The sequence below is a fragment of the Notamacropus eugenii genome, chromosome 1, assembly GCF_028372415.1.
Source record: "Notamacropus eugenii isolate mMacEug1 chromosome 1, mMacEug1.pri_v2, whole genome shotgun sequence".
Classification (NCBI taxonomy): domain Eukaryota; kingdom Metazoa; phylum Chordata; class Mammalia; order Diprotodontia; family Macropodidae; genus Notamacropus; species Notamacropus eugenii.
In genome coordinates, this window is record NC_092872.1 from 162517001 (window position 1) to 162531689 (window position 14689).

Consider the following 14689-nt stretch of genomic DNA (forward strand, 5'->3'; position numbering starts at 1 on the left):
TTATCAAAAACATCTTCCACACTTTCATCATACTACTAACACTCCTATGATGTGGCCAATACTATGCAATTTTTATATTGCACATCTCCATCCCAGTGCTGGTACCGCATCTGTGTCTTTTGTATGTCAACTGTGGTAACATTAAATCTCATGCTTACAGGTCTTGGCTATAAGGTTAGGCAGTGGTGTAGTACTTACTGTGTGACCGATTCTTTAAGGCTTACTTTCAAATCTGTGAAGTGAAGACAACAAGACTTACACTGTCTACCTCGAAAAAACAGTTGTAAGGAAAGTGCTCTGCAAATGAGGAAGCACTATTATACCATTACTATACCAATTTAGACTAAAAGCTAGACTAGTTATAACACCGTCAGATCACTTTGTCTTGATTTTCTATCCTGCAAAATCGGAACAGCTTTTTTGCACCGCCAATCTCTAAGTCAGCAAACTATCTGAACTCATAGCAAACTATCTGGTCATCCTTTCCACGACCACAAGGGGAACCTGGCAAAAGATGAAAGGACACAGACTAAAATCAAAAACTCTTCAAAGGACTGCATGTGTTCATGCACGTGGCCAGCAGGTGGAGCCCTGGACCACATTCTGGCCTGCAGCTAATTGGGGATACCAGAGATGAGGTAACCCTGAGTCCCCCTAACTAGTATCGCTTGTGAGTACACCTACTCTAGACCATGCTCTGGTACTAATACTTATAGCAGCATGCCCAGATTTTCGAGTGAATTCTCAACGTTTTCTCTCTTAATATGGAAGGGTGGCATGGCATAATGCACAGACAATTCGACCTGGAGACAGGAGGCCCTTGGTTCAAATTTCACTTCAGGCATTTACTGTGTGACTGTAGACAAAGCAAACCTCTTTTGACATCTGTCTCCTCACTTGAAAAATGCAGCTAATACCTGTAGAGCTTAACTCATGTGGATAATTAAAAGGCTCAAATAGTACATAAAACAGCTTGCAAACCTTAACGATTTCTGACAGTTCTGGTTATCTTAACTTCATACCTTATTGATTATGCCAGATCATAATCAGCTACAGACTGAAGCACACAATTAAAAAACTAACTTGGGGCAAAGATTTTGTGCAAGATCATCTAATTTTACACTACTCCTTCAATTTTTACCCAAGTAGTTACTTGGTAAATAAAAAAAAGCCTTCTGCGTTTGACAGAATGTGAATTGTTCTTAAAATTTCCAGTTAATTTGTTTATTGTTTATTTTATTTTACAGCCATCCAACCCCTATTTTATCCTGTAACTTAACCAGAAAAGATTATTTAAACCTAGTATGCCCATACCTTTTTGTTTTTTAAACCAATTATTACTGACTCTAATGGAAAAAAAAAATGGAAAGCCAAATATAGAAAGCAACTTACTTTCAGGAAACAGCATAATGTCACAGCAAATGGAATGAGTTCCAATCCTCCCTGTACCCCTTGTATATTAGCTATGACCTTGGACAACCAATGAGCACGTATTACGATCCTTTGCTAAGTCATGGGGATACAAAGAAAAGCTAAAAACAGTTCCTGACTTCAAGAAGCTCACACTCTAATTGGGAAGAAAACATAAAAAATTAGGTTCATACAAAACATGTACAAAGTAGAGAAAGATCCTAGCAGCTGGGGAGGAAGGGGGAAAGACTCCTGCAGAAGTTGGATTAAGCTGAGACTGAAAGGAAGCCAAATAAGAGGTAAAGGAGAAAAAGTATTCCAGGCATGGAAGACAGTCAGTCACTTCAAAAAAAAAAAAAAAAGGTTAAAAGTCATGAAATGTCTGTGTACCTGGAATGTTCAGTTGATGGAGGGCAATGAAGTGTAAAAAAATTAGAAAGGCAGTATTTGTGCAAGGATATTTATAGCAGCTCTTTTTGTGGTGGCCAAGAATTAGAAACTGGGGGGACACCCATCAATTGGGGAATGGTTGAACAAGTTGTAGCATATGATTGTAATGGAATATGACTGTGCTATAAACGATGATGAGCAGAGTTGTTTCAGAAAAACCTGGGAAGTAATGAACTGATACAAAGTGAAGCGATCAGAACCAGAACACTGTACACAATATGTTGTACAATGAACAACTGTGAATGAGGTAGCTCTCCTCAGCAGTGTAATGATCCAAGACAATCTCAAATGAAATCATGATGAAAAATGCCATCTGCCTCCAGACAAAGAACTGATATTGTCTGAATACAGACTAAAGCATACTATGTTTCTTTCTTCCTTCTTGCACAAAATGACTAACACAGAAGTGTTTTATGTGATTACACCTGTAAAACCTGTATTAGATTGCTTAACCCTCAGGGAGGGAGACAGGGGAGGGAAGGAAGGATAGAATTTGAAACTCAAAACTTTTTTAAAAAGACAAATGTTAAAAATTGTTTTGCATGTAACTAGGGAAAATACAAATAAAAACAAAATGAAAGGGATAGAAAAGATTGGAATGGTAGGAAGAGGGCAGGTTATTCCATGTGACATTGTATTCTACTCTAGAGGCATTAGGTAGCTACCAGAGTTTATTTAGGGGATGAAGTGCTAGACCAATATGAAAATCACTTTAGCAGCTAAACAGAAACCAATTTGGAAACTTTCAGTGAATGGCTCCAAATTTTTCAGTAAGTTATGGAGAGGTTCTCAGCAGAAAGTGTAGAGGGAGGCTAGAAGAAAGAGAAGACAATGTGGAATAGATGCAATGGAGTAAGATGTGAACTGATTAGGGAGTAACAGACAGCCTCACAGTAGAGGGCCCAGGCAAGTGAGATAACACAAACGTACAGCAGAATCAATCAGCAGTTAGACGATTTCCTCCAGAATCATGTAAATAAGGAGAGTCAGATGATAGAACAATTCAGAACTGGGGTCTTAAAGGCACAATCAGTGATAGAACAAAAAAGAGAGGAATTGGAACCTAGAGGTGAATTGCTTTGCCAGGGAGCCATGATGGGAAAAGGGAGAATATGGCCAGTGTAGAGGTGATAGTCTAGAAGAAAACTGAGGGGATATAGACAATGGAGATCAGGGGTGGAGAGCCATAAGGAATGAGAAAAACAGAACGACAAAAGATTATCAAATAAAGAAATCTGAGATTTCATGAACATGGACATGGAACATTTATTGGTGCTAGCAAGATCACAAAGACATGATTATCTGTTGATGAACTGGAACAGAGAAGTAGGTCAAGTGAACTGAAAAGTTAGGGTATTTGAAGAAGTATCAATATGCATAAAGAATCCCCTAATATGAGGACAGAAGTTGGGATAGAAAGACAGTGAGACAAGTTCTGAACTCACTGTGGAAAGGAAAATGCTGCACTGGGTGATATAAAGAAGTTGTTAAATTATTCAATTTCTCTGGCCCTTGACTATAAAATGAAAAAAACACTTTACCTATCTAAATCCAGAGAGTAGACTTTAATTTAAGATCCATTCTAGATTAAGTCCTTGTCCATCAAATCCCATCCCCTCCCAACTCCAGGTACAATCTTCTCAGATGTAGAAGCATATTGGGAACTGAATAAGAGCCCAGGGTTCAAGTATCACCTCCTACATTTACTCTGTGACCTTAATGAATAAAAGCTTTCATATTCACACAAGGCTTTAAGGTTTGCAAAATGCCTTCCTCATAACCTCTAAGGATATACTATATAAATACTATTTTTCTCCATTTTACAGACAAAGAAAGTGGGGCTCTAAGATTAACTGTCAAGCCTCCAATTATAACTGACAATTATAAAGAATTAAAGCCTTTACATATATTATCTTATCCTTAAAACAATCTTTCTGTGTAGGTGCTATTATCCCCATTTTACAACTGAGATTCATAAACATTTAACAGACTCAGAAAGATTAAGTGACTTGTCTAGGGTCACAGAGCTAATAAGAGGTTTAAGACAGGTTTAGAACCCCAGCCTCGAGATTCCAATCCTAGTGTGGGGCACTTAACCTCTGAGTCCCAGTATTCTCAATTATAAGATAGGGATTATAATACTTCTAAGACTTACCTCATAAAGGCTATTATTGTGAGGATCAAATGTGATTGTGTATATTAAAGTGCTTACAAAAATCTTAAAATGTTCTACAGTTAGCTGTTATAGAAAAATATTCAATCAAGCTTTTAAAATTACAAATACTAGCTCAGTTCATTCAATAAGAACTTAAATCATTTTGCTTATGTGCCAGACACTGTGCAAGACACTGAGACTACAAAGACCAAACAAAGCAGTCTCTATCTTCAAAGAATTTATATTCTATGAGGTAGAAGAAAACTTACACAAGTAAATATAAAATATATGGGGAAATAAATGTGGCAACTTTTAGGAGAACTAACAACTGAGAGAGTCAAGAAAGGTCTCTTGCTGCAAGTGGTACTTAGGCTGAGACTTTAAGCCAACTCAGGGGAGTTTAAGAGGCCAAAGTGAGGAGGGAGTGCATTCCTGACATAGGTAGAGAAAGGCACCAGAAGGTCAGAGAGAAGATGTCTCGTATAAGGATAAGCAAACAGCCTATTTGTGCTGAAACATAAGCTTATGCTAAAGGGAATATGTAATGAGCCTGGAAAGGCAAGTTAGAGCCAACTGTGAAGGGCTTTCAATACCAAACAGAAGATCTTATATTTTACCAGTGAAGTATAAGGACTGAAATACGTAGTTCAGTTGTACACTTCAGTTAATTAAGGGAAAAAAAGAAGCAAATAAGGAAATCTTAAATTATTTAACTCGAACATCTCTAACTTGTTCATTGTTCATCTTTTCCTCACAAACTCCTTTCATCTACTTACCCAAAGGTCCTAGATCATGCCAGAATTACTGTAATGGCCCATTAAATTGGTCTTTCTGTCTTCAATTGATCTTCTGTGTCATAGGGATATTAAAACATTACTTCTTTCATGTCACACCTTCAAGAACCCATAGACTCTCCTTATTGCCTATTATAAATCCAAGCTTTCTGCCTACTTATAGTCATATACTCTCCTGTACTGCAAGGGCAATGAGAATCATAAAACAGATATAAAGACTGGATTAATTATCAGAAATATTACCAAGTATTTTTCAACTGCCCTGAGTTTTTTAAACAGAAATAAAAATTCATAAAATCTCAACAGTAGAAACCTCAAGATTTCTAATTCAACAAATATTAGCATAGAAAAGACAACTGCGAAAGAAAAAAGGGAAGGAATTCTATTTGCAAGGCGCAATGGAAAGAGTACATGATAATTAATATGTATATGATTTGTACATGAACTACCTCAATAATACATACATGAACCACCAATAACTTTGACCTTAAAGAGGGTCGCTTCTTTGGATTCAGGTCTCCTCTTCTATAAAGGAAAATGTTTCAAGATAAACGAGCCATCCCAGTTCTAACATTCCAGTATACTACATCTGACAAATTAATCCTTTGAATTTGCAAGTGAGTGAAATAAAAAGTGCTATAAACCCAAGGTAAAATGCAAGTTGTATTAAGTCACATATGGGTATTAAGCATACTGGCCAAGGGACAAAGTGTAACTTTGAAGTGGGGAAAAATGGCTTTATTTTTCACCTTCCTGATAACATCATAAAAGGACTCAGTATCATTCCAAAATCTTTTTAGAAATGATGAAAAGGGGGGTTACTGAACCCTTTTTCTATGAGAGATGGATGGCAGGTTTTATATATAAATGTAGATATTAAGAGTTACTCTTTGAATTTAAACTTTGGTTTAAAAACTGCATTTTCCAAAATGGCTACCAGAGGGCAGCATCGAAACATTTTATTTAAAAAAAAAAAAAAGAGCTTCAGAAATAACTACAGGGCTGTCTGCCACAAAGAATCCATTTTAGGACACAGACTGCTCCTCCATTTTACAATCCCTATTATGCTTACACTTTGCTCTGCCCCTTAATAAACCAGCAAAATGGAGGAAAACTACCTTCAAAAAGCCATTTTTTGTTGTTTTTCTTACAGTAGTGATTCTGTTTTCCACAAGAGGTTTAAAATGGATTCTGTGATTAGATTTTTATGAAAAGATCAAGGCTTTACAACCCACCCAAAACTTTTAACCATTTCATATTATTTCATTTGTTTGCCAAATTGAACATTATTAAACAAGAATTACAACGACAACCAAATTAAATAACAATTAAATCCTTATCGGTCATTTGTGACATGGAAGGAACAAAGTTTAAGTTCTACCCAGGACGCCAGCTTTAACGTACGGTATTCTCAATTCAATCCAAAGTCCTCATTAAGTAGTTAGTATATGAAATGCACTGGTGATTTAGAAGGAAAAAAGCTAAAGAAAAAGGCCTTCAAGGAGTTTATAATAAATTCACCTCTTCAAGGAGGTGAGGGAGTGCATTTACCGCCAAGAGCAGCCAGTAGGCCATTTTGACTGGAAAAGTTTTAAGAAGAAAAATAATCTGAAATTGGTTTGGAAAGGTTAAGAGCCAGACTAAAGAACCCGAACTGCTAAGCTGCAAAGTTTTCTATTTCATTCTTAAAGCAAGGGAAAATCATTGACTGTTTTTGAGTAGGAGAGTGACATGGTGATTTAGTGACTTGTGATTTAGGGAGATTATTTTGAAAATCACGTGGAAGATATACTGGAGACAGGAGAAAATAGAAGCCATCAGTCCAACTAGGGGGTTGTTGCATACATCCAGTTAAAAGGAGAGAAGGGAACCAGAGGGAAGGCCATGTGAGTAGTAAAGTAGGGGTTTAAACTATGCTGTAGAGAAAGAATTTGCAAAACATGGTAACTGACTAGATATGGAGGGTGAAGGAGTAAAAGGAGTAGATGCTGACCCTGAGTTTGCAAACATGGGAGCGTGGAACAGCAATTAAAGGAAGATTATTAAAGTATAAGTAGAGATCTGAAATTCTGAATACAATTATAAAAGGATGGTGAAAGAGCCTGATATTCTGAATCAACACCAATTGGTATTCCGTGAAGATATGAATCTGGGTTTTATTATCTATTCAACTTTTGCCCCCTAAACACAAAATTTTCAAAAGATAATGTAACACAGTATCATAGAACATTGGCCTTAGAAGTTCACAGTCTACCCCTTACCTAAGGAGCATTCAAATCAAATCAATCTAGGTAGAAGTTAATACATACATGTGTACATGCATGTATGTATATATACATGTACAGGTGCGTGTATACACATATACATACATATATATACAAGCATGTATATATTTTACTAATATGCAAAGACATTTTAAATACAAAGCAATGTTATGTAAGTTCCCAAGAGGAGGAGGTAGCTTCTGAATTGGGCTTTAAGGGATGGGTAGGAATAGAAAAAAGTAAATAAGGATGTAGATGACTTCCAATGATAGGCCTCAGTCCCTCAGGAATCTGCTCCACTTTGGGGCAACTGTAATTCTTAGGAAATGTGTCCTGTCAGGAATTCTGCAATATCCACTTACTCATTGTGGCATAAGAATTGCTTGAGATAAAGCAATCATGACTTCATTTTATGGCAGCAGAGTCATTGAGTGTGCACTCCTACTGACCTTTGGCTGACCAACAATGTCTGACTTTGACCAGATGAAATCATATTGGGCTGGGCTCCTCACCATTAGTTAGTTCTGCTGATGGAGTACTGACGTGTCTTATTGCTCTTTTATTATGATTTTTTAATTCTGTGATTTTTTTTAAAGAAAGTCATTTTTTAAAGAATCACAAGGACATGGGCAGAAGTTGAAGTTGTAGCTAGGATTTATTGTACCTTAAGATGCTTAGGCCACTATTAAGTAGTTATCAGGATCCAGTTTTTCCCCTTTCTTCTCCAAAGGTCATGCAACAAAGATTTCAAATGTACGTTTGACCATGCCACTTCCTTTAAACAAAAACTTCCTGTAATCTCTATGTTGTCTATAAGATAAAAAACAAATTCCTTAGCTTGACATTTAAGGCCAATATGATTCCAATTTAACATTTCAGACTATGTCATCCTATTCTATTTCATGTACTTTGCTTTCTAGCCAAACTGGACTACTAGTTGTTTTTTAAGTTTACGAGCATTGTCCTACTGCCATATATTCACAAATATGATCAAACTTGTCTTTCAGAATTCTTCCCTTCTTCATCTTAGCTGCCTCTTATATTAATTCTTTCCTGACACTCAAGAGATTGTGTTCATTCCTGCCCAGATTTCCCTAAAACACTTTACACCATCACGCCTTAGTTTGGACTGTAGTTAACTATGCACATGCATTTTCCTCTAGTCTTCTTCCCCACTCCATCCCTCACCCAGCAAAAGTAAACTCCTTTAAAAGTCAGGGCCAGTCATTTTCAAATTCCTAGATCCCAAGTACGCAATACAGTATCTTATACACAATCAGTCCCAAATAAACTTTTCAAAAATATTACGGAATTTGAAATGTGGAAGGTAATTCTGAGCACATCTAATCCAACCTGTCCTTGAAAGAAGTTCTCATTGTAACATATCAAATAAGTGCTAGTCATCCAGCCTCTGCTGAGGGCCAACATGGAAGGGAAACTAACCATCCCTCTGAGCTGCCCGTTTCCTTTCAGAAAAAATTTTTCCTGACACCAAACTGAAATGAACTCTGTGCAACCTACTTGTTGTTCCGGTTCTTCCATCTGGGACCAAACAATAAATCTAGTCTCTGCAGTATGAGAGCCCTCAAATACTTGAAGACAGCTATCATGCATCCCTGTGTTCCCCCAAGTCTTCTCTTCTCAAGTTCCTTCAACCAACCTTCCCAACAGGGCCTCAAAACCTTTCACCACCTGGGCTGCTCTCTGCTGGACACTGTCTCACTTAGTAATGTCTTTCTTGAACCATGAAGCCCAAAACTGAATACAATAATTCAAATCATTTCTAATATTAACAGAGCACAGTGGAAGTCGTTACCCTATTCCTACAAGTCATTCTTCTCTTAATGCATCCCAGGATTGCATGAATTTTTTTAGTTGCTACCTCACTCTGCCAACTCATACATTAAGCTTTCAGTCTATTTTCAGGATAACTGCTTACTAACCATTCCTGATCCATCATATATCTGTTAAGTTGATTTTCTGTAACCAAGGGCAAGACATTTGTCTTTATGGGATCTCAACTTTGTAGACTCAGCCCAACGCTCTCGTCTATCAAGACCCTCTTGGATCCTGACTTTACCATCTACTGTTAGCCAACTCCTTCCTTGCTTTGAGTCATCTACAAATTTGATGAGCATACCAATTGCTCCTTCATCCAAGTCATTGATTTAAAAAAAAAAAAATGTTGAACAGCATAAGTTACGCAGAGGTCTCAGAGGGATTTTGCTGCAGACTTTCTCCCATGATGACTGAGTCACTGAGTCTGGCTATCCAACCAGGTCTATATCCATTTAATTCTATTATCATCTAAGCTATATCTCATCATCTTCTCCAAAGAATAGCATGTTATCAAATGCTCTGATAAAATCTAGGCAAATTACATCCATAACCTTTCCCTCATTTATTAATTTAGTAATAAGCCCATCAAAAAGGAAACAAGAGTGGTTAACATGACCTGTTCTGTCCAGCACATAGTAGGCACTGAATATTTGTCTAACTGCCTAGAGCCACACTGGCTCTTTACAATCACTGCTTCCTTTTCTATGATGATTTCGCTCATCTTTTTAATGGATCATTCTAGAATTTTCTTAGGAATAGCGTTCAGGCTAACCGGACCATAATCTGTAAACTGTTCTCTTCACTTTTTTGAGAATCAGAACATATATATGCCCCCTCCTCCAATCTGCTGACAGGTGGCTAAATCTCCTTCAGGTGTAACAGAAAGGATTCCAAGTTTCTAAGAATAGGTTCCCTATAAATCTTTAATATTGGAACAATTAACTGGGGAGGGATATATATTATGGTATAAGTTACATTCTTATTATGTATATGTGTGAGTATGTATATATATATACATATGTATATATAAATATTTGTAAATATGTTTGAGAGTAGACTATTAAACTTTTGATTGTTCTTCATTTAAAATAAATATTTTAGTGAATTTAACTTCATACTAATATTTATTTGGTTTTTAGGGTGACTGATTTAGAGCTGAAAGGGACCTCAGAAGTCATCTAATCCAATCATCCTATTTCATAGATAAGAAGAAAGGAAATCAGATTACATCATTTGCCCAAGGTCACACAGGTAGAAAGTGGCAAAACCTAGATTCAAGTCCAGGTCCTCTAATCCTAAACCCAACACTTTTTCCAGTACATCATTAGAAATAGCAAAGAATCACAGTAAACTGAAGGGAAGCATATCATGTGTATATCCATCACAGCTCTGAGTAGGAGATGAATTCTTTAAAAACCAAGAAGAATAGCAATTACAAAAGATAAAATAGGTAATGCTGATTAAATGAAATTGAAAAGCTTTTGAACAAACAAAATGCATCTAGGGATAAGAAGAAAAACGATCTAGTTGGGAGGGATTTACGTTAAATTTCTGGGATAACAGTTTGGTATCAAGATTTACAAACAACTAACAGAAATACATAAAAACAAAAGCCATTCCCCAAAAGGTTAAGTGGTCAAAGAAACAAAAGTTCTCAAAAGAAAAATTACAAACCACTAACAACCATCTAAAAGAATGTTACAAATAACTAGTAAGAAAAATGTAAATTTTTTAAAAAGCCTTTGTTCTTACTTCATACCTTGCAAACTGATAAAAATAATTTTAAAAAATGTAAATAGTCAGTAATGGAGAAGTTGTAGAAAACAAGCAAATTAGTACACTGTTGGTGGAACCGGGAATCAATAAAACTTTTGGGAAAGCAATTTGGAATTATGCAAATAGTGACTAAGATGACCCTATTCTTTGACCCAGAGATTGCGATGCTAGACATATTACCCCAAAGAGAACACTAACAAAAAAGAAAAGCTCCCAATTTACCAAAATATTTATAGTAACACATTTCAGATACTAAAGAACTGGAAACAAAATACATACCAATCAATTGGGCAATGCCTAAATAAATTGTGGCACATGAATGAAATGAAGCATTACTGTGCTGTAAGAAATGAACATGATGATTAAAAAAAATATGGAATTGGGGCTACATGATTGAGGCAAAGTTAAGTAATAGAAGCAGGAAAACAATATACACAATGATTATATAAATGGAAATCATCACCACAAAACAATCCAAAATGAATGTAGCAAAATTATAAAAAACAAATGTGTATAATTTATACAAAATTATAAAAGAGATATAAAGACATTTCCACTTCCTCTTTTTTAAAGAGGTAATGATCCACTACAGTGGAACATTGAATAAAGCATCAGATTTTTTTCATTACATTGATCAGTTTTGCTGATTTTTTCCCTCTTCCTTTTTTTTCTTTAAAAGTCTTTTGTTAGGAAGAATGGCTGGCTCTCTGTGGGGAACAATAGAGAGGAACTAGGTGATATAAAAACAAACGACAGAATTACCTATTTTTTAAAAAGAAAGATCATAGAATTATTGAGTTGTAAAGGATCTCAGAGTACAGACCAAACAATTTGTCAATGTATTATCCTGGTGTCTTTCCGCTGTGCCTAGCAGCACACTAACTGTTCAATAAATGTTTGTCCAAACTGAATTCCCACTTCAATTGATACAGTCTCTCTACCTACTTACAACAGGAGGAAAGTTGTCACATGGCCTATTCAGTCCTCTACATAATTAAAACCTCCAGGCCTTTCAACCTTTTTTCACAGATACTCTAATCAGAAGTCATAAAGTGACATTACTGGGCCTATGTTGATGTGTAAGAGTAATAGCACCAACTTGTTCCTACTGCTAAAGCAGATTTATGACTAATTCAATGCAGATTAAAAGTCAAAGCTGTCCTCACCTCAAGACATTAAATGTGGGTTAACACCCTTAGATTCACATTTCAAGAGTGGCAAAAGGCAGCAATTTCTGATGTAAGAACTCCCTCCACTAAATGGGCAGATAGATTTAGGACACAAGTTTTCAGAAGCAAATGGAAGATAAATTACTTGCCCCGGATCAGAGAGCTTTAAGAGTCAAAGTGGGATTTGAGAACTGGATCTTCCCTACTCAAAGTTAGCACTCTATCTCTCCATCTACCATGCTCCTTCTACAAGTTTCAAAAGTACACACACACACACAATGCTGAAATATATTACTTCAGACTGATATTATATAAAGGTAATAAAGGTCTACGTACACTCTCTGTTGGTCCTCTCACGTATAACTCCATCTTAAGTGTAAGGTACCACATTCTCTACATTCTCTCTTGGTGATCCATCAGATTAAATGCATTTAGTTCTCTACACAGATACTACCAAATTTACATACAGAATCATGATAATCTTTGTTAACTTCTGTCCCAGATCACCAGCTGATTTCTGGACATCTTCATACACATGTCCACATGCATCTAAGAAATCATCACATGTAAAGTACAATTAATTTTGAGATCTAACATCACTCAGCTTCTCAAGAAGCTTCAGCGGCATTCTCTAGATGACATTTAATTTTTAGCCTGCATTGATCCAGATTATGCTCATATGTTCTTACCTTTTAGGCACCCTATGTTCCAGTCAAGAGTCTATTTGCCATATCCTGGACTGTATTCCATCCCCTCTCCTCCATATCTTTGTGCAGGCTGCCCCTCATACCTAAAACGCTATTACTTATTGAATTCCTAGCTTCCTACAAAATACAACTCAGGAGCCACCTCTTAGATGAGGACTTTCCTTATTCCTTCAGTTATTCTCTTCCTCAAATTAATAATTTCCTTAGATTATTTCCCTCTGAATACCCAACTGTCCTCTACATTAAGACAAAGAGAGTTTTGACTTGGAGGGAACATGGAAAGATACACAATTTTAGTCTTATTAACATTTGGGGTAGTAAGGAGCTGATAAAGGAAATGAGGTTGTTACACAAGGACACTCTGCACATGGAGAGACCTTCCAAAATGCAGAATACAGACATAGAGAAATGGTGATGGTAGGACACCAAAGATAAAACTTCACCTATTTCACTCCTCCACTCCCTCCATCTCTGGCTTTATACCCTGGGAAAAGGGTCAGGAATATCTTTTCCTCACCGTCCTTTATAACTTACTTTCATTATCACCAAATCTGAGAAAGTAGAATTTAGGCTAATATTGCTACTCAGATAACACTATTGACTTCAATAGACTTTGCATGCTAACCTAGCAACTAATTTCAAATGAATTAGCATGATTTATTAAGTATTTCAACATACAAAATACTAGGGATACACAAGTGAAAATGAACAATGTCCCTGTCCCTCAAGGATCTTACAATGAAGAGGGAAAAAATAAGGTACATTATAACAGTGGGTCTAGAGTCAAAGGACCTGAATCCACAACTTGGTCATGCCATGTACCAATATGACCTTTGAACCCTTTATTTAATCTCTCTAGACCTGTTACCTCAAATGAAAAATGAGGGAATTTGACAACATGATCTCCAAGTACCCTTCTGGTTTAAATATTCTGCGTACATAAAATAGAATACAAATTGGAATGTTACGAGTGTAAAGGAATTCCAAAGTGTTGTAAGAAATTTGAAGAGGAATACATACAAGCTATATGAAAGGAAAATTAATGAAAGGTCCCCTTGAATTAGACTGAGAAACATTCCAACAGACAAGGATATCCCTGTCCCTTCCACATGGAAGAAATGCATTCTAATTGTAGCATGCACAGGAAGGTTCTGCAGAGGAACTCAGTCTGCATCAATCTGATAAAAGGGCAGTACTGTATTTGCAGTTAGTTATAGGACCATAGCAGATTATGGCTGAAGTACGATACTATGTGAAAGGTAACTGTGAAATAAAGCTGTAAAGGTTAACTGGAAGCAGATTAGCAGAAAATTCCAATAGCTAAGCTAGATAGCTTATTTTATATATATATTTGTTACATGCAGTGGTGAATCAATAAATGTTTTTTGAACAGAAGACAGACAAGGCATGAGCATCAGAAAGATAACTTTGGCAGCAATTTGAAACAGACTGGAGGCAAAAATCATTCAAGAGACAATTATACTAGTCCAGGCAAGGTGACAAGGGCATTAACTGAAATGGCATCAATGTGAATGGAAAGGAGAAGGATGCAGGAGAAATTTCCAAGGTAAAATAAATATGGCTTAAGAACACAGGCTTTAGAGCTGAAGTAGATTTATGAGATCTTCTAAACCAAAACTCCATTTTTGCATATAAGCAAACTGAGGGCCAGAGAGGTTAAGTGACTTGCATTGTCAAACAGGTCAGTAAGTAGAAGAGCCACAAATTTAAACCCAGGTCCTCTGACTAAATCCAGTACCTTTTTTTCACTACAACATGCTGTGTCTGAATTAGAAATGAAAGAAAAACTGGAGGTTTGACTATATGATTCAGTTTACCAAGACTGGTTAATTGAGTGGATGGTATTACCATCAACAGAAATAAGTTTGTTGAGAGGGGAAAATTAAGAGGGAGGCAGAGAAGGGAAAATGAATTCAATAATACAAGTGATAGTCGGGAAAAATAAACAGAAGAAAAGGTATTCAGTATGTAGGACTAGAGCTCGGGGAACAACAGGACTGAATACATAAATTTAGGAGTCATCTGCATAGAGCTCATAACTGAAGCTACGACAAATGACCAAGAGAGGCAGGTCAAAAAAAGAGCCCTGGGGTAAATCCACATT

General features: G+C 36.4%; 1 protein-coding gene across 6 annotated transcripts in view; it reads right to left on the bottom strand.

Moving 5' to 3' along the window:
- The window catches only part of CHD2 (chromodomain helicase DNA binding protein 2), a 122559-nt gene that overhangs the window by 97215 nt on the left and 10655 nt on the right, over window positions 1-14689 (bottom strand). The window lies entirely within an intron of this gene.